The sequence below is a fragment of the Lutra lutra genome, chromosome 9, assembly GCF_902655055.1.
Source record: "Lutra lutra chromosome 9, mLutLut1.2, whole genome shotgun sequence".
Lineage (NCBI taxonomy): Eukaryota > Metazoa > Chordata > Mammalia > Carnivora > Mustelidae > Lutra > Lutra lutra.
Window position 1 is genome coordinate 113681276 of NC_062286.1, and position 27991 is coordinate 113709266.

The 27991-nt window shown below is 46.3% G+C and overlaps 1 long non-coding RNA gene across 1 annotated transcript; it reads right to left on the reverse strand.

Moving 5' to 3' along the window:
• Window positions 1-325: 325 nt before the first annotated feature.
• Window positions 326-27945, reverse strand: LOC125109119 (uncharacterized). Its single transcript, XR_007130128.1, has 2 exons — window positions 27828-27945; window positions 326-759 (listed from the first exon to the last, which is right to left on the reverse strand). It is a non-coding gene; the product is annotated as an uncharacterized LOC125109119 (long non-coding RNA).
• Between the last annotated feature and the right edge of the window lie 46 nt (window positions 27946-27991).

Consider the following 27991-nt stretch of genomic DNA (forward strand, 5'->3'; position numbering starts at 1 on the left):
TGCTGAACATCTTTTTGTGCATTTATTTGCTATCTGTATCTCTTCTTTGGTGAAGTATCAGTTCAAATCTTTTCCCATATTTTGTTGAGTTGTTGGTTTTCTTACTGTTGAGTTTTAAGAGTTCTCTATATATTCTGAATACGAATAATGTATCTTGATGGTCTACACCTACACTCCCCAATATAGTAGACCTAGCTACTGGACACTTGAAATGTGGCTGGTCTGAATTGAGATTTGTTATAAGTATAAAATGCACGGCAGATTTTGAATTATGAAATTCCCAAATTATAAAATATCTCCTTATTAATTTGTACGTTGATCTTAGGTCACAGTAAATGTTTTGAATAGCTTGGGTTAAATAAAATATATTACCACAAGTGATTTCATCTTTATTTTTAATGTGGCTACTAGAAGACTTGGAATTACACAAATGACTCACATTATATTTCTGTTGTACAGCACTTTGAACCAATCATAACAATATTCTGTATTAGGGTTCTCCATGGAAATAAATCAATAAAATTGATTGATTGATTGATTGGTTGGTTGATTGATTTTAAGGAATTGGCTTATGTGATTATGGAAGAAGGCAAGTTGCAACTACTACAGGGTGAGTCAGCAAGCTGGAGACCCAAAAGAGCTGGTGGTTTCATTCCAGTCTAAGTACAAAGGCCTGATAACCAGGATTGTGTTGGTGTGGTTCCCATCCAAAGGCTGGCAGGCTCCAGACCCAAGAAGAGCTGATGTCCTGGTTCAAACCTGAAAGCAGGGAAAAAGTCAATGTCCCAGTTCGAAAGAAGTCAGCTAGGAAGAATGCTGTCTTACTTGGGAGGGAGTCGGCCTTTCTATTCTTTTTATTCATATCTGCAACAGAGTGAAGCCTACATTAGGGAGGGCAATGTGCTCCACTGGGTCAACCAATTTAATGTCAATCTCATCCAAAAATACCCTCACAGAAGCACCTAGAATAATACTTGACCAAAATATCTGGGCACCCCATGGCCCAGTCAAGTTGACACATAAAATTAAGCATCATATGATCCATTTTCCAGCCTCCCTCAAAGCCAGAACCAGCGACCCAGTTATGGGTAATGAGATGTGAAGGGAAATCTGCTCAGGGAGTCCTAGGAAAACTTTCACCCCCTTAGAAGGAGACATGATTAGCACCTTCTTCGTGTCTCCCCAGCTTACATGTGGATGTGACACCTACATCTGGAGTAGCCATCTTATAACAAATGAGGGGAGAAACATCAACATGCTAAGGATAATGAAGGAGAAATATGGAAAGAGCCTGGGGGCCCAGTGGTATTTTGGGTCACTAAAACAATAACAGCAATCGGCTTGCCTTTGGATTTCTTCCTAGGTGGTTAAAATAAACCCTTATTTATTAAGTTCACTGTCACATATTGTTGTTACTTGCAGCCAAATGTATTCCTAACTGATATTAGAAGAATAGGGGGCACTATTTTAGCCATTAGGGATTACAATGACCTTGGGATGGGAAGACTCATTTTACTTGTTTATTTTTTAAGATTTTATTTCTTTGAGAGAGAGACAGCGAGAGCTAGAGGAGAGTGTGAGCAGGGGGAGGGGCAAAGGGAAAAGCAGACTCCCTGCTGATCCCAGGACCCTGAGATCATGACCTGAGCTGAAGGCAGACACTTAACCAACTGAGCCACCCAGGCAGCCCAGGAAGACTCATTTTGGGGGGGGGGGGGTGTATAACATGTAAACAAGATAATGTAAGACTGTGGTAATTACTATGAAGGAAAATAAATAGAGGGAACTGGGTACAGCTGCTTTGTGATATGATAGTTAAATTAAGCTGTAAAGAATTGAAAAGGAGCTGGACACACACACACACACACCCGAGAAAAGGATTTTCCAGGCAGAGGGAATAGCAAGTGAAAACATTCTGGGATGGGAAAGAGCTGGTGACGGGACTGAAGGAAGGCATGGGACCAGAGGAAGCAATGAAGAGAGTGTAAGGGTGAGGCTGAGGAAAGAGGCAAGCTCCAGATCATGAAGCGTTTGAGGGGGGCCACAAAACGTAACTGGGTGTTTAGGTGCAACAGGGAAGTCTTGAAGGCCTTTGTGTCATACCTACATGGTGTTAAGTAAAAGAATTCTAGTTGCCGTGTGCAATGTGGACACTGGAAGACCAGCAGGAAGAGGCTGCAGTACACGGAAGACATAAAATAGATAATCACATAAAGTTGTATAGCTAAGATGGAACATATGATGGAAATTCACAGCAACAAGATCGGTAGAGCTTGAGACACCAAAGCTCTCAAATCTGTAATTACATTGGCACGCCTGCGTGGCTCAGTCTGTGAAATTCAGACTCTTGGTTTTGGCTCTGGTCATGATCTCAGGGTGGTGAGATCCAGCCCCAGGAGCTCCGCACTCAGTGGGGAGTCTGCCTGAGGATTCTCTCCTGCCCCTTCCCCCCACTCATTCATATTCTTTCTTTCTCTCTAAAATAATTTTTTTTTTTTTTTTAATCTGCAAGTACACTAAATCCACCAACGACCTCAGATTACAGGATTTGGTCTTATTCTCTCCACTTGTCATAAGAAGAATTTGTGATCCAAAGAGGGGATATTTGGCTCAAGGCCACAGAAATCACTCACGGAATCAACCAGCTCCTTCACCCCACCTTCCATGCCTGGCCCTCACGAACCTCAAGGCTTTCTGAGCCAAATTACCATGCGTTTCCCCACAATAAACCCACCAATGCCTTTGCTGGGAAAACTACTTTGCCAGCTACAAGTGTTTACCTGACCCCAATCCCAGCTCTCCTCAGTCCCAGCGTTCCACTTCTGGAAAAACAAGTAGGCTGGGGGCTGGGGGCTGGGGGCGGGGTGGGGGGGGTGGCGGCAAACGATCTGGGAGTCACCATATTTCTCACCAGATCCACGAGGGGGCAAAAGAGAGCCAACGGACCGGCTGCCATCCTTTCTCTGGCTCCCAACCTGGGGAGGAAGTGGAATAGAGAGAGAAGAGGAGGCCCAGCTTTGGGCTGGGATGGGGAAGCAGGGGCCGAGGGAAAGGGAAGCCCCAGGAGCACGTCAACTGCTCCCTTTGCCGTCATAACCAAGGTGCTAGGCACAGCGCGGTTTGGCCTGAGACTCACCCGGGGAGGGGGCGGGGCTTTTACATCTCAGTCAGCCATTGGCTGCGGGCTGCTGGGGGTGGGGACACCTAGCCTACCAAGCTCCGAGCTCGGTTTGAGATAATTCTCCGGGGAAGAAAGCCTATAGGTGACCCAGACGCAGGCACTAAGCACTCCAGCTGCGGGGTGGTGCCCCAGCCTGTAAAGAGATCCGGGAGAGTTACCAACAAGCAGCCATTTAAGTCTCCTCTCCTGTTTATTCCTGCCCCCCTTCCAGTCTCTCTCGCTCTTTCCAGGGTGGGAACAGGGGAGCCTATCCTGACACGGACCCCGGACCCCGACACTGGGAGAGAGTTTTCAGAGCATCTGGACAAAGTCTGTGAGTCTAATGGGTCCTGAGGCCCAGCCTCCCGCCCTGGATCCTCTTGCCAAGCCCAGGGGAATCTATCTTGCACAACATTTGGCCTGTCTCCTATTTCCTGCCTGACTTAAGAAGGATTAGGTCATACTTTTAGCTTTTGACCTATTTCTTTTTCTCCAGAGGACTAGGCTAACTTTTTCCACTTTATGCCTGGGAGGAGGGGACGGTGGGGGGGATCCCCATTCTCACCACTCTATCACTTAAACCAAAGGGGGTTTGTGACTCTGAACAAAAAGATTGCTTATTGCAGCAGGAATACCCCCATACCAGCTAAGATACCCACCCACCCAGCCTCTGTTGGCTTCTGGAGCCCACTAAGCACCATAAAGTTGGAGAAAAGGAAAGTCCAGCATCTGAATCTCCTTCCTGTGACTGAGGAAATCCCTACTGGCTGGTCAGCACAGAAATTACATGAGATGTTTTTCACTTTCATTTCCAAAACTGGGGGCTTTAGCCAATAAGGTGTTTCCACTCAGGTCTTTGAGTTCTGCAGCAAATGATGCAAGGAAGGGGGGACTATAGAGGATTCCTCCTGGTAGTGGTGGTGGCTGTGGAGTGCCCCCTCACCCTGCCCATGCAGGGTGAAAAAAACCACTATGGTGCTGACTACCCAACCCCCACCCTTTGTGCCTGTGTGATCTCTGGGTCTAGTTGTCCAGGGGTCCTGTGAGCTCATCAATACCCTTTGATGAGGTTTCTTTTCTGCTCTGGTCACAGGCTGTATCTGCTGCTTGTCACTCAGACCGGATAGATGCAGGGTCTTTGGAAGGTTGGGGCAAGGAGAGTTGATAGGATCTTGATTGGATCTGACTCGCACTTTAAAGAAATCCAACCACAGTGAGGACAAAATGTGAGTAAACCAGTTAGACCGACAGTTAGGGCTCCTCGGGCTGGGGTGGTGAGAAGTTGAACGGAGCTTTAGAGGTGAAATTGATTTGCCTGAGTGATATAGTGGATGTTGGAGAAAAGGAGCCATCACAATGTCACACAGGTTTCTGTCTTTTGTAAATGGGCGATGTGGTAGACTGATGGCAAAAATCGTCCCATTTCTCTTCCCTCCCATTAATGTGACTTTGTAGCTCCTCCTGTGAAGGGGCAGAGCCTATTTCCAAACCCCTTCAAGGAGGGCTTAGCCTTGAGACTTGTTTGGCCAAAAGAAGGTGGTGGAAGTGACAGTGTATTAGTTCCAAGTCATGACTTCATGAGGCCTTGCATATTTTCACTTGCTTTCCCCTGCAATTGTTATGTGAACAAGCCTGGACTGGTCTGCTGGAGGGCCATTAGACACCAGCCAACTCCCAGCCAGTGCAGCAATTGATCACAAAAGCATGAGAGTGCCCAGCCAAGATTAGCGGAGCCCAGCCAACCTATCGATGCATGAGAAATAATAGTTAATGCTTTAAGCCACTTTATTTTGGGATGGTTTGTTAACAACAAGAGCTAACTGATATATAGAAAGAGAGAGAGAGAGGATAGAGATAGATAGAAATCGAGATCGAGATCAAGATAGATCCATTCTGACTGAGCTCACCACCGTGTGGTCTTTCAAGTACCCCAGTTACCTGGACTTGCTGGTGATCTCCTCTACCTACCAGTTTGGACTTCCCTGTCCCAGGTCTGTCTTCGGTATACTTGAACTTGCTCTGATTTTTTTAATGCTCTTTCTTGGGCATCCCATCTGCCCCTCAGGCCAGCCCCTAGTCTTCTTGTGCCCCAGAAGTCTGCTTTATCCCAGAGTCCCCGCACCCAGCTTCAGTACCTACTTCTGTCCTTTGAGATTTGCCTTGCTTGAGTCCTACAAGTAGGTGAGGCTCCCACACTTCTCTCTGAGCCTGGGTTCTCAGTCTCAGAAGTGATTCAAACCCCTAGAGCCCCATTAGGGAAACACTAGGCCCCAGGACAGAGCAGCTGGGGGAATGCATGCTCCTTTGTGCCCACTCTCATGGCCTCACCTGTGCCCTTGTAGAACATCTGGGACTCAATGATCCTCCCACTACCTCTCTGACAGGCTGCCCTCTGCTTTTCTCCACTCAATACTCAATACTGGGCCTCTTGGGGGTGCCAGGCTCTGTGTAAGGCTCAACCTGTGGGTCCCCAGAAACTACTTCATCCCACCAACTCAAGGACCCCCAGGAAGCGTGGACATGGGGAGCTGGGAACTGACCTAGGATCTCTGTTTTGCCTCCTGTGAATAAAGATAACCCGGAACACAGTAAAAAGGATGACTTATTGGATAAAACCCCAATAACTGACATAATTTTCACATCTTCGTTTTACATGTTTTCTTGTTAGAGGCATCTAGGTCTGGTGGAGACATAGTTTCCCCTTTCTGTTATGAACTATTCTAATGGGAAGGAGGAGAAGAGGAAGTGAAGACTCTTCCCCAGACCTAGGGAGAAACTGTTCTGTATCTTCTTACCAGGACGTTAGGGAGAGGCTATAGATAAAGTAGATGGGCCTGAAGGCATGAAGACCCCACACTTCAGCCCAGTTATCTGGGATGCCTGACCTTTCTGGCATAAGAAGAGCTATCTCCCCACCCCCAACCACCACACCTACCGCAGGTGCCCCCACTGCAGACGCAGCTCATCCTGGGCTGTCAAACAAGGTCAGAGCATGTTGGGGGCTGGATAAATCCATCATTGGTCCAGAACCAATGGACCATGGGAACTCATGACCTCTCTGTCTACTCTAGCTGCCAGTGAATATGGGCTGGCACTGGCTACAGATTCAGGGAGGGGATGTCTGTAGGGCTGTTCTGGGGAAGCCTGCTGAGGGGCACAGAGCCTTGGGGAGAGAGGCAGCACTGGGGGGCTCATGCCAGCCCCAACCTGTTCAAAGTGTGTGTCCATCTGATTCCGAAGGCCCTGGGCTTGCAGTTCTAGGCACTTGCAGAAGCAGGGGACTTCTGGGCCTCCCTCATTGATAGAATCTACAATCTGGCAAAGAACATGCCAAGAGGAGGAGGCAAGAGAGGGAGGGTCAAGCCAGATGAAGGGGGAGCTGAGGGAGGTCCTTCCATGATTTGATATTCTTGGAATCTGTCCTGATCATGCTAAAGTGGCCTTGGAGAGCAGCAAGGGCTGGGACTCTGGCAGTATTGTCATGGATGCTGAAGGGAGACATGGCCCAAGTCTTTCCCTGAGGTCTTCCCTGATGAAGATGCAGCAGAAGGGAGGGCAAAGTAGGAGGGCTGGTGAGCCCTCATTCTTGTTCCTTTACATCTGGGACCTAGAGGGCCCATCCCTGGGATGTGCGGTTGCTGCCTGAGACTGGGAGGACACCATGTAGGAGAGCTGTTGGGGGGAAGAGGGATAAGGCCAAGGCTTGTCACCAGGGGGCAGCTGGCAGCCCCACAGCCTTGCCAACCTGCAGAGCTCCTCAGTGACAGAAAGCCAAGCCCTGGCTGGCTGAGATCTTGCATGAAAAATCCCTGGGGTGCCTGGGTGGCTCAGTGGGTTAAGCCTCTGCCTTCAGCTCAGGTCATGATCTCAGGGTCTTGGGATCGAGCCCTGCATTGGGTTCTCTGCACAGCGGTGAGCCTGCTTCCCCTCTCTCTCTGCCTGCCTCTCTGCCTACTTGTGATCTCTGTCTGTCAAATAAATAAAATCATTTCAAAAATAAATAAATAAATAAAAATAAAGTAAAAATCCCTGCAGAGGGGCAATTGGGTAACTCAGTCTGTTAAGCGTCTGCCTTTGGCTCAGATCATGATCCCAGCATCCTGGAATTGAGTCCTGCATGGGGCTTCATTCGGCTTCCTGGCTTCCTGCTCAGTGGGGAGTCTGCTTCTTCCTCTGCCCCCCCCCCATTTGTGCTTTCTCTCTGGCTTTCTTCCTCTAAATAAATAATGTTAAAAAAAAAAAAATCCCAGCCAGTAGCTGCTCTACTGACCCAATGAGGGATCCTCAGGTGGGGAGGGGTGCGATGCCCTTCAAGAAACCTTTGTCCCAACAGGCAGACTCCCTAACTAACCCAGCCAGGTTTCAGCACCAAAAATGGGAGCCAATGCTGTAATAACCTGGCCTCAGTGGGACTTCCAACCCTGGCCTCAGACTTCATTTATTCACTAGCCCTTCTGCAAAGACGGTGACAAAAGCTCCCTCCCAAAGCCAAAACCAAAGCAAAGCCTTTGAAGGCCAAGAAAGTAGCCCTGAAGAGCTTCCCCAGCCATGGCAGAAAAAAAAAATCCACATATCACTTACCTTCTGACAGCCTCAGATAGTCTCTGAAGTTGGCCTAAATATCCTAAAAAGAGCTCCCCAGGAGAAACAAGCTTGAACACTATGCCATCACCAAGTTCTCCCAATCACTGAGTCAGCCATGAAAAAAGTAGAAGACAACAACACATTTGTGTACACTGTGGATGTCAAGGTCAGCAAGCACCAGATCAAACAGGCTGTGAAGAAGCTCTGGGACATTGATGTGTCCCAAGGTCAACACCCTGATCAGGCCTGAAAGGGAGAAGAAGGCATATGTCCAGCTGGCTCCTGACTATGGTGCTTTGGATCTTGCCAACAAAATTGGGACCATCTAAACTGAGTCCAGCTGCCTAAATCTACATATAAATTGTTTTCACCATAAAAAAATAAGTAAAAATAAAATCATACCAGTTGTGTTCTTTGACCAGCAATACTGCTGGGAGGGAATTTGTAGTACCAAATGCTTACATTAGAAAAGAGAAATGAGAAAAAGAAGAGCAAAGAAACACAAACAAATCCAGGAGAAAGAAGGAAATAATAAAGATAAGAGCAGATATCAATAAAACTGAAAACAAGAAAATTATAGATAAAAGCAATAGACAGGGGCACCTGGGTGGCTCAGTCAATTAAGTGACTGCCTTTGGCTCACGTCATGGTCTTGGGGTCCTGGGATTGAGCCCCATGTTGGACTCCCTGCTCACTGTGGAGTCTGCTTCTCCTTCTCCCTCTGCCTCCCCCCAGCTTGTGCTCTCTCTCTCCCCTTCTCTCTCTCAAATAAATAAATAAAATCTTCTTTTAAGCAACAAAACAAAAAGTTGTTTCCTTAAAAAAATTAGTAAGATAGAGAAACCTCCAACAAGAGAGACAAAAGAAGAAAGAGGGAAAACAGAAATTACCAATATTAGGAAAGAAATAGGGGTCTCATTATAGACTCTGCAGACATTGAAATGATAATAAGGAAACACAATGAACTCTACACAGAGAAATTTGACAACTGAAATGAAATGAGCCACATCCTCGAAAAACACAAGCTATCACAAATCCCACCCCAATATGAAACATAATTTAAGCAGACCTTTAACTAGCAAAGACATTGAATTCATAATTATAAGACTCTCAAAAAAAAAAAAAAAGAAAGAAAGAAATATCTAGACCCAGATGATTTCACTGGAGAATTCTATCCAATGTTTAAAGAAGAATTAACATCAATTCTATACACTCTCTTCCAGAAAATAGAAGAGGAAGGAACATTTCTCAATTCATTTTCTGGATCTAGTATTACCCTAATATCAAAAACAGGCAAAGACAGGACAAAAAAAGAAAACTATAGACCAATATCCCTCATGAATATAGATGCTAATGTCCTTAACTAAATATTAACAAATAGAGTTCAATATATATATATATTTTTTAAAGATATGTAGGTAACGATTTTTTTGCTTGTTTATTTTTTTTTTAAGATTTTATTTATTTGACAGATAGAGAGATCCCTGCTGAGCAGAGAGTCCGATGCGGGGCTCGATCCCAGGACCCTGGGATCATGACCTGAGCCAAAGGCAGAAGCTTAACCCACTAAGCCACCCAGGCACCCCTCAAAATATATTTTAAAAGACATATATATGTGTATCAAAAACAAGTGGGGCTTAATCCAGATAGGAAAGCCTGCTTCTGTATCGGAAAACCAATGTAATCCACCACATTACCAAGAAGAAAAATTATATCAGATGCCAGGGTGATACAGCTGGTTGAGTATCAGAATCTTGGTTTTGGCTCAGGTAGCAATCTCATGGTCATGGGATTGGGCCCCACATCAGGCTCTACACTCAGCAAGGAGTCTGCTTGAGAACCTCTTCCTCTGCGTCTCCCACTCATGTTCGCACACTCTCTCTCTCTCTCTCTCTCTCTGAAATAAATAAATATTTCTTAAAAATCATTTTTAAAAAATGATGTCAATTGGGACGCCTGGGTGGCTCAGTTGGTTAAGCAGCTGCCTTCGGCTCAGGTCATGATCCCAGCGTCCTGGGATCGAGTCCCACATCGGGCTCCTTGCTCATCAGGGAGCCTGCTTCTCCCTCTGCCTCTGCCTGCCATTCTGTCTGCCTGTGCTCACTCTCTCTCCCTCTCTCTCTCTGACAAATAAATAAATAAAATCTTTAAAAAAAAAATGATGTCAATTGATGCAGAAAGGCATTTGACTAAACCCAACGTCTGTTCATAATAAAAACTCTCAGGGGTGCCTGGATGGTTCAGCCAGTTAAACATCCAACTTTTGATTTGGCTCAGGTCATGATCTCAGGGTCATGGAATCAAGCCCCATGAGGGGAGTCTGCTTGAGATTCTCTCCCTCTCCCTTTGCCCCTCACCTTGCTCATTCTCTCCTTCTCAAAAAAAAATTAATTAATTAATCTTAAAAAAAAACCTCTCAGAAAACTCAGAATAAAGAGAAATTTCCCCAACTTGATAAAGCATATCTACAGAAAGCTACAACTAACATCATATCCGATGGTGAAAGACTGAATGCTTTTCCACTATGAAGAAGAATACAGCAAGGATGTCCACTCTCAACAGTGCCATTCAACATAGTACTCTAACCCATGCAAAAAGGCAAGGAAAGGAAATAAATTAAACATATAGATTAAAAAGAAAGTAAAACTCCTCTGTTTGCAGATTACATGATTGCCTATCTAGAAAATACCTAGTGATTTACAAAACAAAAAACAAACAAACAAACAAAAAAATAAAACCTTCTGGAAGTAATAAGTGAGCTCAGCAAAGCCACAACATAAAAGATCAATATATAAAAATCAGTTGTTTTTTTTCTACCTCCATGCACTCAGAGAATGTATTGGAAAAACAATACACCAGCAGGGGTCTGGTTGGAGTCCCCATGAGAGAATATGCACAGGCTGGCAAAGAACATGCATAGTGGAAAAAGCAAAAGAATGAAGGTTAGGACAGACCAGGAGGTTCCTAAGGAAAGTAATTCCATGACCTGATATTCTTGAAACCTGTCATGAACAGAAGAAAATGTCCTTAGAGAGCAAGGGAGCTGGAGAGCTGGATTTTATGGGTATAACACCAAAAGCACAGGCAACAAAAGCAAAAATAAACAGTGGGACTACATAAAACTAAAAAACGTCTACACACCAAAGGAACCAATCAACAGAATGAAAAGACAACCTACCCTATGGGAGAAAGTAGTCACAAACCATATATCTGATATATCCAAATATTGGTTAATATCCAAAATATATAAGGAATGCATGCAACTCAATGGCAAAAAACAAAAACAAATGACCTGATTTAAAAAACAGACAAAAGACCTGAAGAATGAAGGGACATGCAAATGACCTATGAAAAGATGCTCAACCTCACTATCAGGGAAATGTAAATCAAATCACAATGAGAGATCATCTCACTTCTATTAAGATAGCTGTTATCAAAAGACCTGAAAATAACTAGTGTTGGCCAGGGCATAGAGAAAAGGGAACCTTTATGCACTGTCGATAGAAATGTAAATTAGGTCAGCCACTATTGAAAATAGTATGGAGGTTCCTCAAAAAGTTAAATGTAAAACCACTGTAGGACATGCCAATATCACTTCTGGGTATGTATCCAAAGGAAGTGAAATCAGTATCTCAAGGAGATATGTACCCTACTGTGCTCATTGTAGCATTGTTTACAATAGTCAAGATATGGAAACAACCTGTCAATCTGCAGATGAATGGATACAGAAAATGTGGTATAGGAGCACCTGGAGGCTCAGACCTTTAAGTGTCTGACTCCTGATTTCAACTGAGGTCTTGATCTCAGGCTTCTGGGACCGAGCCCTACATTTGGCTCCACACTGAGTGGAGAGTTTGCTTGATGATTCTCTTGCTCTCCCTCTCCCTCTGCCCTTCCCCTGGTCACACTCTCTCTCTTTCTCTTTCTCTCTCTCTCTCAAATAAATAAATCTTTTTTTAAATGCGGCATTTATATACAATGGAATATTATTAGAAATCCTGTCATTCGCAGCCTGGATAAACCTAGAGGACTTTATGCTAAGTGGAAAAAGCCATACACAGAAAGACAAATACTGTCCAATCTTACTTACATGTGGAGTCTAAAAAAATCTAACTCATGGAACGAAAGAGTAGAACAGTGTTTGCCAAGGACTGGGGAAGGGGGACAGAGGCAATATGAAGAGATGTTGACCAAAGGCTACAAACTTTCAATTATAAGATGAATAAGTTCTGGAGATCTAATTTATAGCATGGTGATTATAGTACTATATTATATACTTGAGATACTATATATACTGTATACTTGAAATACTTGAAATCTATATTGTATACTTGAAATCTTCTAAAATTCAAGGGAGATCATAAGTGTTCTATCACACATAAAAACACTAACTATGTGACATAATGGATATATTCATTAACTTGACTGTGGTCATCATTTCACAAGGTATACATATTAAAACATCATGTTGCACACTTTTAAAAGGTATTGTACAATCTAAACATACACAATTTTATGGGCAAAATCATAAGCACACACCTCAATAAAACTGCAAAAATGCAATACCATTTATAGTTGGTATAATTTATTTATTTATAAATAAGTGATATATTTACATATAAATTTAACAAAACATGTATAGAACTCGTATACTGAAAACTGCAAAACATAAAGACTTTATTTTTTAGATTTTATTTTTAAGTAATCTCTATCCCCAACGTGGGGCTTGAACTTACAGCCCCCAGCTCAAGACTCACATGCTCTACTGACTGAGCCAGTCAGGTACCCCAGAAATTTTTAAAATCTAATTAAATGGCAAGAGATAATGTGTTCATGGATTGTGTTCACTATAGTAAAGAAGTCAATTCTTCTCAAACTGATATAGAAATTTAATACAATTCCTATCAAAATCCCAGAAAATTTTTATATAGACAAGATTACTCTCCAATTTGTATGGAAAGACACTAAGAATTTTGAGAAAGAATAATAAGTTCATTCTATTCAATGTTAAGGTCTAATATATAGCAATAATCATCAAGACAGTATGTTATCGGCAGATAAATAGATTAATGGAATGGAATAGAGAATGCAGAAATAGCCCTGCACAGACACAGCCAACTGACCATTTTTTCTTTTAAAACTTTAGATTTATTGGGGCACCTGGGTGGCTCAGTCAGTAGATCAGGTCATGATCCCAGGGTCCTGGGATCGAGCCCCGAATCGGGCTCTCTGCTCAGCAGGGAGCCTGCTTCCCTTCCTCTCTCTCTGCCTACTTGTGATCTCTGTCTGTCAAATAAATAAATAAAATCTTTAAAAAAAAAACAACTTTAGATTTATTTATTTATGTATTTCAGAGATAGAGATTGAACAGAGGAGCAGAGGAAGAGAGACAAAGCAGACTCCGTGCTGAGCTCAGAGCCCTACATGGGACTCAATCTCCCCTCTGTGAGATTATGTCCTGACCTGAAATCAAGAGTTCAACACTTAACTGACTGAGCCACCCAGGTGCCCCTGGCCAACTGACATTTGATGAAGGTAGAAAAATGATCCAATAGAGAAATTTTTAGCAAATGGCATTAGAGCAATTGGATATCCATGGGCAAAAATATGAAACTAGTCCTAAACCTCACACCTTATACAAGAGTCCTTCAAAATGGATCACAGATTTAGACATGGAACTATAAAACTTTTAGAGAAGAAAATCATCTGAGCAGATGACCTAAGAGTTCTTAGATATGACACCAAAATCTTAATTCATAAAATCAATAAACTGGGCATTGTCAAAATTAACAACTTTTGCTTTGCAAAACATACCATTAAAAGGATGACAATACAAGCTACAGGGCACCTGGGTGGATCAGTTTGTTGGGTGACTGCCTTCGGCTCAGGTCATGATCCCAGAGTCCCAGTATCGAGGCCCACATCAGGCTCCCTGCTCATCAGGGAGTCTGCTTCTCCCTCTGACCCTCTCTCTTCTTATGCTCTCTCTCTCTCTCAAGTAAATTAATAAAATCTTTTTAAAAAGAAGAAAATACAAGCTACACTATGAAAAGAACATTTGCAGACCACATATCTGACAGAGAATGCATATCAGAATATATAAGGAACTCTCAAACTCTAATGTTTAAAAAAACAAAACAATCCAATTAGAAAATGGGCAAAAGGGACACCTGAGTGGCTCAGTTGGTTAAACAACCGACTTTTGGTTTTGGCTCAGGTCATGATCTCAGATCATGAGATCCAGCCCCCACTGGGCCTCACACTCAGTACAGAGTCTTCTCAAGATTCTCTATCCCTCTCCTTCCCCCTCTACCCCTCCCCCCATTCACATGCTCTCACGTGCCCGCTCTCTCTTTCTCTCTCTTTCTCTCAAGTAAATAGGTAAAATCTTTTTTTTTTTTTTAATGAGCTAAAGACATGAAGAGATGTCTCACCAGAGAAAATATACATTAGGGTAAATAAGCCCATGGAAAGATGCTTTAACATCATTAGCCCTTAGGGAAGTACAAATTAAGACCATATACAATATCATCACATACCTGTTAAAACAGCTAAAATTAAAAAACAAATAGTGACAATACCAAATACTTGAGAGGATGCAGAGAATCAAGATCTCTCATACATTGCTGGTGGAAATGGAAAATCGTAAAGTCGCTCAGAAAATAGCTTGGCAAGTTCTTTAAAAAAATGAAGGATACACTTAGCATACAACCCAGCAATAGTACCCCAGGGTACCATTGTCCCAGAGAACTAAAGAGTTATACCCACACAAAAGCCTGTCAAAAACTGTTCATCACAGTTTCAATTATAGTAACAAAAACTGGAAACAAACAAAACATCCTACAAGTGAATGGTTACACAAACTGGTACAGTCATAGCAAGTGGTACATTCACTACTCAGAAAATGAAATGATTGGTATATTCAACAACCTGGATGGATCTCTGGGACTTGGGGTGGGGGGTATGCAAAAGATCACATACTATATACTTCCACTTGAGTAACATTCTCAAAATGACAAAAATATAGAGATAGAGGACACATCCGTGGTTGCCAGGGATGAGGGACAGTAGGGAGAGGAGCAAACATGACTACAAAGGAGTAGTGGGAGGGAGATCTTTGTAGTGATGCCATAGTTCTGAATCTCAACAAGAGTGGTGGTTATGCGAACCTATAAAAGTAACAAAATAACCCAGAACTATGCATACATCGTATGGATGTCAATTTTTCAGTTTTGATACCTTACTATAGTCAGGTCAGATATAACCATTGCAGGGAGCAGGATGAGGTGTATGGGGTACCTGAGACCTTTCTCTACTGCCTTTGTAACTCTCTGTGAATCTATAATAATTTTAAAATAAAAAGGGGTTTTCAGATCAATATGTGATAGTGCACAGGATGACAGCCTGGCTTAGACTGTGTTGGCTTTGAAGTTGTGGAATGCAAGTTGTGGAAAGCAAGCCTGTATTTTTGGTATGTGGGAGAGGGGGAGAGGAACAGAAGAGACACATGAGTTTCAGCTGTGGCTTACACTTCTTCCGTCTTGGTGGCAAAAAGTCGCAGGCAGGCTGTAAAGACCTGGAAAGCAAAGGCTCTGAGGACTGCTTACATGGCAGTTCCTGAACCCATGGGGGTCCTTCACCTCACCATGGGGTACCCTCTATCCAGAAAGCAGCCCACCTCTCAGAGCCATGACACCTCAGAGCCATGACTGGTCTGTTCTGGTCCTTGGCAAGCTTCTTTGACCAATGGGGAGCTAAGGCTCAGAGAAGTGTAGCAACTTTAAGTATCACACAGATAGATTATTGCATCAGAGTGGGGACAAGAATAATTCTGACATCTGAGTGAAGATTGAAGGAGTCTGGTAGTAAGGTAGGAGGGTAGTAAGAGAGGGTGTGGGGAGACCAGCTAAGAGCCATTGAAATGGTATAGGTATCAGACAAGAGGACTCAGGACTTAGAGACTTCATGGCAGAGGGGAGGAGAAAGGCATGAGAGTAAGAAAGGTATCCCAGCTGACCTCAGCCTTCTGGCTTGTACGCTAGTTGGATGGGGCTGCCATTTTACCGGGACATGGAGTTAGCTGTCGAATATTCCCAAGAACTGGATTTTGGAGGACTCTGAGTCCTATCTCAAATCTGCACAGCTTGGGGTCCCTGGGATACAGGCATCCAGAGAGAGTTGTTTAGGAAACACTGTGCTGCTTGAGTCCAGAGCTCCAGGAAGGAGTCTTCATGGGTCACTGGAACAACCTTAGCACCAGGCAAGTACATGAAAAGAATGTCAAATTCCATCAGTCATGAAAAGAATGGCTGAATCCAGGTGGTAAAGGAACATGGAGGGAAGAGTGGTTTACAAAATTCCAAAATAGACCATCAAGTTGGAAAGAGGTAGCCCAAGAACTGGGTATGGGAGTTATTTAAGTGGCATTGATTCCTGCAGTCACATTGACAGATTAGAGACAGAAACTGAGAATCAGAGCCACCCTCTAATAAATTTATAATCAGTTTAAAAAAAAAAAGTGAGTGGCTCCCAGGTCAGTTCAATGACTCTCTGGCTTCCCACCTCCCCAGCCAGATTGCACTCCCTACCCCACTGCCTCCTTTATAGAAATTCTGGAGCTGTAGTGCTTCTTTTCACATCCAGCAGGGAACCACAATTTAGGGCTGGGCAAACTGGCACGGGTACCCTTTGGTTCATCCAAGTCCACTACCCTGTGTCCCAAGTCTGCTTTTGCAGACCATTTGCATGTTAATTTGCACTTCTCTGCAAACCCTGGATTTCTCTTTAAAGGGCTAGTGCCTCTCTTTCCCATTCCATTCTCATCTCTATACCCATACTCCTAGGTCATGTGGGTTTTGGTGATGAAAAAGAAGAAGTCAACCTGTTTGTGGGGTCCCTAAGTTTCTGTATTTATTCAAAATCCATTATTGAGGCTCCAAAATCCATTATGGGAACATAGGCTGCCCTCAAGAAGGAGGCCATGTCTTGATCTCCTACCTCCATCCTCTGACACAGCCCATATGATGGGCACCAACTCACCTTACCCCCAGGCTCCCAGATGGGAAACTGAGCTGATAGGGTTTGTGGAGAAGGATTGGGGACTAAGGATCTTACATTCAGTCAAGGACTCAACTCCTGGGGAAGAGCCCACCAATTGCAGAGCCCTGCAATTCAGTTGAAGTGACCTATTCATAAAGCACAAGGCCAGGTAATAAAGGTCTTTAAGGATAAGTCTTGTTTCCTGTCTTGGAAAGCAGGAGAGGTATCATGGGACCATAGTCTGGAGACTGCTCTTCCTTGGCGTCATGGCACAGAGCAGACCCCTCACACACTCCCTATCCTGCCATGGAGACTCCAGGATGAGGAGAAGTTAAGCCCTTGGGCTTGGAAATCCCTCCTCATCGAAGTGCTTTTATAGCCACTTTGCTTGAACTTGACACACCAGCTGAGAGGTTACCTTAGGGGTCCTGCACCCTTGTTTCAGGGTCTATAAAAGTAGAGACCAGGTTGACTCCTCCAGTCCCTTCCATTGGGCCTAACTAACCCACACCAAGCCACACTGCAAACTGTGGCTGGCTCATGGGTCAAGGTTTTGTTCACTCAAGAACTCACACACTCCAGCCAGGCCATGGGACCTTTGCACGGCCTCTTGCCGAGAACTGCAGTCTTCTTCTCTCCTTCTCCTTCCCTTCCTCCTCCTCCTCCTCCTTCTGCTCTTACAGTTCCACTGGGAATGAATGATACTCAAGACTCAATGCATTCATCTCAAGATGCCGCAGGTGTGCATGTGTTGCTCTACGCAGAACAGAGGAGGTGTGTCTGCATTAACCTCTGAGGTCACCAGCCTCCAAAATGGCCCCCAATGACCCTCCCTTCCTACACTTCATGAGCCCATGCAGATCCCTGCAACACTGAATAAAGCAGACAAGTAGATGATAGGATATACAGAAGTGTCAGCATGTGTATTTCAAAGCTAGGTCATGAAAGGCTTGCAGCATGGCCTCACTTTCTAGGATACTTTGTTCTGGGGGAAGCGAGCCACCATGTCATATGGAAACTCAAGCGGCTCTATAGGGAGGTCCACGTGGAGAAGAACTGAAGCCTCTCACTGACAGCACTAACTTGCCCGGTGTATGAGTGAGCCCTATCTTAGGAACAGATCTTCCAACTCCATTAAACCTTCATGTTGGCTGGCCACCAAATTGGTTATAACTTTATGAAAGACCTCCAGCTAGAACCACCCAGCTAAGCTCTCCTGGATTCCTGATCTACAGACGCTGGGAAGATACTAAGTGTTTTTTGTTCTTTTAAGCTTTTAAGTTGGGATGTAATTTAGTACACAGCAGCAAATAAACTACAGTGTACATTTTCATTTCTCCTGGGTAGATACAAGTAGAATTGCTAGGTCCTATGATGTATGTTTAACTTCATAAAAAGCTGCCCGTTTTCCAAAGTTGTTCTCCCATTTTACATTCCAGCCTACACCACACACCAATCCAGCTGTTTTTCTCTAAGACCCATCTCACCGAAGACAAAGAACATTGCATTTGATCACAGGACATGGCAAGATGCAGGACCCCAGTTGCACCAAACCTACCAAACCTTCCTCCCTAGCTCCTCTTCTTTAGGAACCAACCAATGCACCGCTTCCAGAATTGGAGTGAATCTTTGGTCCTTCCACAGGGTTGGAAACCACCTATCATCTCATGACATGCATGACCTTGGAAATCATCCTCTACTTTATAGTTGCCAAAGCCCTTTCCCGTATGTGCCCCGAGTCTGATCAATACATGGACACAAACTAGGTTGCATTAACAGGAAAAATACACATCTTGTGGGCTTTTACCCGCCCCCCCATCTGCAGACCATGGAGGCTTCGGGGTCCCTCAACTTGCCCAGTTATTTCTGAAAGTCCCGCCCATTTCCAATGAACTTAGCACAGTGATCCCTCCTAGAAAGCCAAGTCTTTAGAAGCCACTGGAGGGGTAACACCTCACCACTTCCCCTGCCAGAGTGCCCTAAAGATCAGCACTCCGGTCCCTCCTAAATTCCACCCATTCATCCCTTTGCACTCCCCAAGTTGCCAACGCCATGTCATGATAAGTCTGAATATCATGGAGAAATGTGGGGAGGATCCTTGTAGTACATTCTGTTGGTGCCCTGAGCAGATCCCCTTTCCCAGGCCACTGTACTCATCCACCAGCTGCTACAAGGCTGCCCCCTTCCCCTGAGAATTGCCCTTGGCTGACAGGTAACCCTGGAAAATGATACTTCCCACCATCCTCCCAATGGCTGATTGACAAAAGCCTGCCCTCCTTCAAGGGGGGACAACTCTCTGGTCTGGTTCATACCCCAGAGCTCCCTGTGGGATCAGAGAGAGGCTAGATGCCAGCTGAGACCCCATCCTTACTAAACATCTTCCCCTGCACTGTCCTGCTGCCCTCCCTCTTTTTTATGCTTCTCCGAGAGCATGCCCTCAATATATCACTTGCTCAAGAATCCCCATTTCAACCTCTTATGCCAGAGAAGAAACCTTTGCATCCAGAAACCTTACTTAGGTCTCAGGACCTCCCCAAGACCCTCATGAAATGAGCACCTGCATCTGCCTGAATTCCCTCCTGCAAGCTTCGGGGCAGTCTGTTGGCCAGGTGGTAGTAGAAATTCCACACCATTCCTCTCACTCCACTCCTCCTCCTCCCTACCCAGCTCTCCTCCTGCTAGCCCACCCACCAGCTGCCACATGGGCCCTTTCCCCCACGCACAGCTGTCTTCCTGCCAGACCCCACCCACTAGGATACCCACTATAATATGCATAGATGATCTATGAATCTATAGTGTATCGTTTGACCTTCAAAACAATCCTGTGCAATGGCTATTATTAACTTCCCTATTTTACTAGTGAGGAAGCCAGAAGCAATTTACTGCAAAGCTCGTGAAGCTTAAGATTGCTTGCCTGGGCCCCTTCCTGCAACTTTATCATCATAGTCTTGTATCCTTCTGCTTAAAGCAGGCTCCCAACTGCCATCAGCTTTGGGCCCCCCAAAACCTAACTCTTCCCTTGGAGAACCTGAGGCTCTGAATAGTAAGGCAGCTTGCCCCAGGACACACCCTTGCCCAGCAACAGAAACAGAACTTGGCCCAGGTTTGGCTCCAGGCCTTTTCCTGTGCTTGATCCTATGATGCATCCTTGAAGCTCCTCACACTCTACAGGGCCGAGACCAGCCCTGGGTCTCCCTCAACCCCCAACATGAACTTTCTTGGCTGCCAGCTGCCAGTTACCACCCCTCCCTCTGCTCTGGTGTATTATTGTGGGGGCCTGCCAGGCCAGAGTGGGCTTGGGCAGAGCTATATTTAAATATCAGGGTGGAAGGATGTCTGCATGCATGCCCCCAATGAATATAGACACCCACAGAGCCTCATTATAACCTGAAACAGGCCCTCTGTTTGCCTGTGTCTTCTCCATCAGCCAAGATGGCAGGCTGATAGGGTGCCACAGAAGTTGGGACTGTGTATCAGTTAGTTTTGCTGTGTAACAAACCACTCCAAAAACTAAGTAGGAAAACAACAACTCTTTATTTAGTTCATGGTCCTGTGGCTCAGCAATTTGGTCTGGGCTCTGCTGGGCAATTTTATCTTGGTTGGACTCCCTTGTACATATACTATCAGCGGCCAGGTTGATTGAGACCTGACATCAACTGACACAAATCATCTCTGTTCCAGATGGTCTCTCATCTGCCAAGGGTCGCCTGACTGTTCACATGGTGACTGGGCAGAATTCCAAGACAGTGAGTGGAACTGAGCAAGGCCTCTTAAGAACTAGGCTCAGGACTCAGACATCATCACTTCTACCACATTCTATGGCCCAAAGCAAGTGACAGGTCAACCCTGGTGGTTAATTTTAGATTAATTATCTAATTTGAGATACTTCTATCTAGATCTAGATTAACTAATCAATAGATTGATAAATCCTGTTGGTTCTGTTTCTCTAAAGAACCCTAATACACCAGCCCAAATTCAAGGGATAAAGAAGAGATTCCTGATGGGATAAGTGGCAAAGTCACACGGCAAAGGGTGAGGGCATAAGGAGAGAAAGGGTACACCATCTTTGATAATCATTGGTCACAGGCTAGGTTTGGGAATAGGATGGGATTTCATGCAGGTTCTGCTGGGCCACTCAGGTGGAGCTTCCAGTCACTCCTATCCCCTGTTGGGTATCATAGACTTCAGGAACAAAACTCTTTCTAAGCCTCCCTGAGCAAGGAGCAACTCCGCACCTGGATTTGAAAGTTTGTCTCCCTCTCAGACTAAGACTAAGTCTTCCTCTCAGACTAAGGGCTTCCTGAGGGCTGTGCTGTCTTCCACCGTTCAACTCAGGACTCAATACGGAATGGAAAATTCAGGTAAAAGAAAGCTGATCTACTCCCCCTACAGGATACAACAGGTTCTGAGAACAGCCATTCACCTGATTCCTCCAAGTTTCCCCCAAGTGGTTGGCACATGACTGGGATACCCTGAGCCCCCATAACTGATCCTTGAATGAACAGATGACCAAGTGGTTGGCTCATGATCAATTCTGAATACACACAGACTTCAGTGTTGAGGTCTGGGACCTCTGCTCCCTCCTCTGCAAAGGGTCCCAGTCCCAAGTAACTAGGACAAGGGGTAAGGGGCTCAGACTTGCCCAGCCTACTTCATAGTCCCCTTGAGAGACCTCCACACTAACTCCATCCCATTCTATCTCTGCCTCTGCTCAGCACACCCTGCCCCCACAGCTTCACCAGTTGGCCACCTCCCAACTCCTGGCCCCATTTTGTCTTCTGCTTACCCTCCTCCTAGTCTCTGCACGCCCCATATAGATACTTGGTAAGGAAGCCAAGCCTTGCCATATATACATGTCCTACAACTCCCCCTTCCCCTAGATATGGCTCTGGGCTCTGGGTAGACTAAGGAAGTGGGGAATATTCAGGGCAGAGAATATAGCAGGTGGGCGGATGGGATAACTGGAGTCAACCTGTAAGACACGAAGGGCAGGGCCTTTCATGCCCCAGAGACCCATGATAGCAGGGGCTGGACTCATAGGCTCTGAGCTCTGGCCCCTCAACTGTCATAAAGCTGCTGTGTGATTTGAGCTGTCACTTTGCTTCTCAGTTTCCCCAACCATCAAAAGCAGAGGATAATTATCTGTAGTGTATTTCTACAGGCCTCCTGCTCATCTCCTTGGGGCTTTACCGCATCAGAAAGCTCCAGCTATCTTCCTACTGCATGTCTACACCTGAGGGTTCTCTTTCCTGAGCTGCAGAAAGCCAAGGAGTGGACTTCAAATGCCAGGGAATAAGCATGCCTTGGAGAGCCCTCCATCTGTCCCTCACAGGAAATGATGGAGAAATACCCCAGCTGCCTTGCCCCTCTGACAGGACCATGTTCTACTCTGAGTCCAGAGTTCTCCAGGAGGACTAAGTGCCAGCTGCCCACAGTGGATCTACCTCCATAATATGCCCCATATGGACTACTGCCCTCCTGTCTCACTTCCCCACTCCCCCATGGTGCACTGAACTACTTACACTCGAATCTTTGTCTCTCCCTTCTGGGGACCCCCAAACTAAGACATCCTTCTAGCCCTATCTATGCCACAATTATCCTGTGGCATATTTGTTCACACCTAAAAGGGGCTACCAGCAGGTGTCTGGACCCACAACTGGGCAAGGGGCCTCCCAGGTCTTACCCATGGTCATCTTGGAAAGTCCACCAAGCCCTGAAACTGAGGACAGCGGATGCTCAGCACCAATATTCTAGAATGAGCAGTCAGTGAGTCACCATCAGTTGGGCAGCCCTGAATCCCGGCTTACTTAGAGGCAGCACAACTCATTCCTCTTAAACAGAGGACTGGGGAGGAGTTGGGGGGTGGGGTAGGGAAGCATACTGCTGGGATGACAGGTGTCCCTCTAGCTCCTTGAAGCAAGGAAGCCAGGAGTTCTGAGCTAAGCAATGTGTCAGTTTGAAAACCCCTCCAAACCCAGCCCAGAATTTCATTCTACATCCTGTCCATTCTGAATCTCTACCTCATCCCTTCTCTCCACCACAATGGCCCCCCAGGTGGACGGCTACCATCTCCTGCCTGGCATCTTCAGCCACCTCCTTTCCCACCTCTCTGTCTGCTCTCAGCCTCCTATCCACCCCTATCCATCCTTCTAAAGTAGATTTTTCTAAAACAGGCTAGCAAACAACCATGGGCCAAAAGCTGTCTGTGGCCTGTGAGCTAAGAATGGTTTTTACGTATTTACATTTTGTTTTTAAACAAAACAAGGAAAACTATGTGACACAGATGTTTGCCAAACCCTGTTCTAAATCATAAATCTCAGCCCGCTTAAGGGAGTGGCCTCCCTGCTGACCTCCTCCTACACACTCACCCCTACACACCCTAGCTAGGCCTGCTCTCTGTGCCTGAAATACCCATCCTTCCTCTCTCCTGTGCTGGGTCAATTACCTACACTTCAAGTCTCATTCTAAGTATCTCTATGACCGGGCATTGTCCTATTGGTCTCAGGCCATGCCTTGACTTCCCCTGCTCAGCTCTGTGGGACGGGGGCTGGCCCCTGCAGTCTCCTGTGTAGGTTGGATCACAGCTAGGTTTGGCCAATGGATAGGAGAAGGGAGGGCAAGAAAAAGGAAGAAGCCAGGATATTCCAGGGTCTCCAACCACAGCTGGACCTCGTCTATGGTTCCTGCTCCCAGTGGGTATACCTACCATGGTTCCCACTCCCACCGGGTAATCTGAGCTCAGCAACACCACCTCCTCCCTCCTCCTCCTCCTCCCCAGGGTGGTAGCAGCTTCCTGCTGTTGCTAATCTCTGGGCTGCCCCTGGATGACTTCTCAGCTCTTCCATTACCTATGTAACCAATTCTCAGCATTTAATTACCTCTATTAAACGCTGGTTTTGGTTTTCCTGGTAGGACTCTGACTAATAAGCCATTCCTCCAGCACCACTGACCCCTAGACGAGCTCAGGCCCCTGTGACTGCTCCAATAGCACCCTTTACTCATCAGGGCAACAAGCAGACCTGGGATGCTTCTGATGTTCTAGGGCAAGGGTCAACCAACACCAGCCTGCTGGCCAAACCTGGCCCACTGCTTATTTTGTAAATAGATTTTTACTGGGACACAGTCACACCCACTCATGCATGTGTTGTCCAAGGCTACTTTCAAAGACCAAGTTCAAGAGCTGCAATGGACCCCATGTGGCCCACAAGGCTGAAAAGATTTACTATCTCGTCCTTTACAGAAACAGTTTGCCAACCTCGTTTCAGGTAGGTCCTTGCTACTAACACGTCACCTGGGGCCCAACAGCCCAGCTTCACCTAGGAGCTTGTTAGAACTCTAGAATCCTGGCCTCCACGCCAGACCTGCTGAGTGAGAATTTGCCTTTAAATCAGATCTTCTGGTTGAGGCAACAGCCACTGATGAAGTTTGAGAAGTGTTGTCTGGAGAATTCACGCCCTTCTCACAGCACTCTCTGTGCTCATCAGGAATTATTGACCATCTACTGGCTTGTCTTCCTCTACCAGAGGAGAGCATGAGGATTAGTCCAGAGTTTTCTGCTGGGTCATTGGCCCAGAAATGATCAAAGCAGTGACTCACCGATAAATAAATAGTTGAAGAGAGCCATGGACACTAAAGGAGGAGAGAGTTTCTTTCTTCCTTTTCTTTCTTTCTTTCTTTTTTCTTCTTTCTTTTGATTTTATTTTATTTTTAAGTAATCTCTACACCCAACCTGGGGCTCAAACTCACCACCCTGAGATCAAGAGTCAAATACTCAATCTACTGAACCAGACGCGATCCCAGGAGGAGAGTTTCAAAAAGTACAGTTACCATGTTTTCCATCTCCAGTTGGCAGAGATGAGGAATTTTTTCACACCTGGCATTGGGAGAATAAGGGAAACAGGCCCTCTCTCCCTTGTCAGCACAACCTCCCTGGGGAGGTCGATTTGACAATATTTATCAAAATTACAAAAGCATGTAGACTTTGACCTTGCATTTCCACTTGCAGGCCTCTGTCTGCCTGATAGACTCACACCTGAAGGAAGTGACAGGACTCCAAGGTATCCATTGCACCCCTGTATGCAAGGACGGAAGACTGGACACAACCGAGTGTCCATCGGAAAGAGATTTGCTCGGTAATTTATGGTATCTAACGGAAGTGTGCAACTTCAAAAGAGAAATAAAGAACTGGAGCTACTTCCAAGGCACGTTGTTAAGTGGAAAAGGCAAAATACAAAACAGTACCATAGCAGGTGCTCAGACAGGACACGGAGGGAGAAGTTATTTGTATATTCATAAAATATCCCAGGAGAGATGTACACGAACGTCAACAGCACTGGTTGGTCATGGGAAGGGATCATGGCCTTGCAGGGGGCAGGGTTAGGGGATTTTTCACCGTCTTTGGTACTTTTTTAATTAAAGGAAAGAAGGAAGGAAGAAAAGGAGGGAGGGAAGGAAGGAAGAAAGGGAGTGAGGAGGGAGGGAAGGAAGGAAAGAAAGGAAAGGAAAAGAGAGAAGGAAGAAAAGAAAAGGAGGGAGGGATTAAGTAGGGAAGGAAGGGAGGGGAGAAAGAAAGGGAAAGGAAGGAAGGAAGGAAGCAAAGAAGGAAGAAAGAAAAAAGAGAAAAGAAAAGAAAAAAAAAAAGAATAGAGGAGAGCCTGCAGGAAAAAATAGAGAAGTGTCAAAAAATATTGACATGTTTTACATGTCTGGTCCAGTGCCTTGCTACTTAAAATGTGGTCCACAGACCAGCAAGCATCAGAATCACCTGAGGGCAAGTTAGAAATAAGAGATTCCAAGCCCCATCCCAGATGGACTGAGTCAGAACCTGCATTTGAACATGAGCCCTGGGGACTTCGTGCATGGTGCTCTTGGATACAGGCTTGTCCAGGCAACAAGAGAACTCGCTCCCCACAGCACCACCTGGTTTGCACAGCCTGTCACTAATAAAACAGCTGCCTTTCCCCCCTAACTGGGGCTCCGTCCCAGTGAGACACAAGGGGCCAGGCTGTTCCCATTAAGGGGGAGGTTTTCAGCAGCTTCTCTCAGGCCTTGGCTGGCCCAGAGCCCATTGCCCTGGCAGGTCCCCAGCCAAGGAGACAGCTCACTTCCTCCTCCTGGAGCCACTGGGACTGCTCAGAATGGAAATATCTGAGAGATCTCCACTCCCCCAGTTATAAGCTCTTTCCAACATGAATAAAGATGCATCTGTCTGGCTCAGGTTTATTCCTAACTGGTATTTATATATCCATCCACCCATGCCTCTAGGTCCCTGGTACCCTGACCCAGTGGTGAAAGGAAGGCAGGAGAGGGAGTACACTGGGCAGGCCCCGTTGGAGAAGGAAGGGGGAGGAAAAGCCAGGAGCTGGATGGCTGCCTCTGCCTCCCTGATCTGCCTGACCTGCTCCAAGCCACATCTGGACACCACATCTGGAAGCAGTGACGCCACTGGACTTTCAGAGCAGCAGGGAGGAGGATGAAGAGAGGAGGGGGGAGTTGTGTTGACGTAGGTCCAGACCACCCAGGAGTCTGCCATTGGAAGGCAGGGAGGATAACCTCTCCCACCCCACTCCTGCCACCCCCTCCCCCGCCAACTCCAACTCTCTGAGCCTAGCAGCTGAGGGAGTGCAGAGCTGCTGTGAGCAGAAGTCCTCTGCAGCAACTGTCCCAAGCCTTCCCCTCCCCAAGCTGGGGGGGGGGGGGGGACTCCAGAAGGCCAAGTGCTCTCTCTTTCTGGATCCTTCTACTCCTCCCAACTCCTAGGCAAACACTTCCCCTCAAACAGAACCCCAAGTCCTCATCTTCTCCCTTCATGTGCCTCCCTAGATTCTTCCTAGGTCCCTCATGGCCACCATCCCCAAGGCGCTAGTGTCTCTCAAATGAAAAACAAAAACCAAGCCTTAAAACCACTCAGAAGTGAACAGCCCAGACGAGTTTACAAAATGCTTCCACACACTGGGGCCTTGGTTTGTGGCACCGAGCCCAGGAAATGTCAGAGGACTGGACAAGGTCTCCCGGCCTGGAGCCCAGCAGGGACCCCAGGGCTCAAATCCACAGGCACACTGCAGTCTCCCAGGCCTCCAGGGCCTTCCCTGTGCGGGGTTCCAAGCCACACAGGTCTTTCTCCAGCAGTTACCTGCTGGCACCCCCAACTCCGTGAGTGGCTATGCTGAGTTTGGTGCTGAATTAGCAATGTCAGCTGTGGTTGTAATCAGAGTGAAACTGAGCAGGGAGACCCCTCTTGGAAGAGGCTAGGGTGTGAGGAGGCTAGGGTGTGCGCACACACACACACTCACCCCTGTGGGCTCCAAGGCCCATTTCACATCGTGGGTTTCGTCTCCTTCTCTCTCTCTCTTTTTTAAAAATTAATTAATTTATTTATTTGACAGAGAGATACACAGCTAGAGGGGAGTGGGAGAGGGAGAAGCAGGCTTCCCACCTAGCAGGGAGCCCGATGTGGGGCCCGATCCCAGAATCCTGGGTTCATGACCTGAGCCTAAGGCAGACGCTTAATGACTGAGCCACCCAGGCACCCCTTGGTCTCCTTCTCTTGCTGAGGCCCAGGCTCTGTTTCATGCTGGGAGACATTCCGCAGCAGGAATGTGGGCCCCTCCGTCCTTGAAAGCTGTTTCTGCCTAATGTTCAGGCTAGATTATAAGGGTTAGGTCCGGCCCCTAAGTCCTGCAAGACTGGTAGGCCGCAGTCTGCACCTTCAGAGATGAAACTAGGCTCCCTGGTTAGGCCGGCTTGCCCTGCAGCTGCCCTCTGCAGCTCTCCCCGCCCTCGCAGGGGGCTCTCCCTGCCCTCTGGCTTTCCCTCGTGCATTGGGCTGGTCATGGGATAAGCTCCCTCTGGCTGTCTGATCACCAGTGTGGCAGGACCTGATGAACCAGAGTGACTTAGGACACCGTCCAGGTCTCTCTGACTCAGCCCTGGGCTCTTTCCACACAGCATTGACCAGGCAGGGCGCTTGGTCTCAAACCACAAAAATGGCTCAGAGTGGCCTAAGCAGAAGAGGGATTTATTAGAAGATTACAGGGTGACTTACAGGATTGATCAGAAGAACTGATCACTGGAGGAATGTGGCTGGGCGTTGGCATCTCTGACCGTGGCCATGTTCTTGGCGCTGTCTGCTTTCTGTGGCCTCATCTCAGACTCAGCGCTCTGGGAAGCCTTCCAGAGAGGCCGAGCTTCGTTCTGGACCTGCACTCT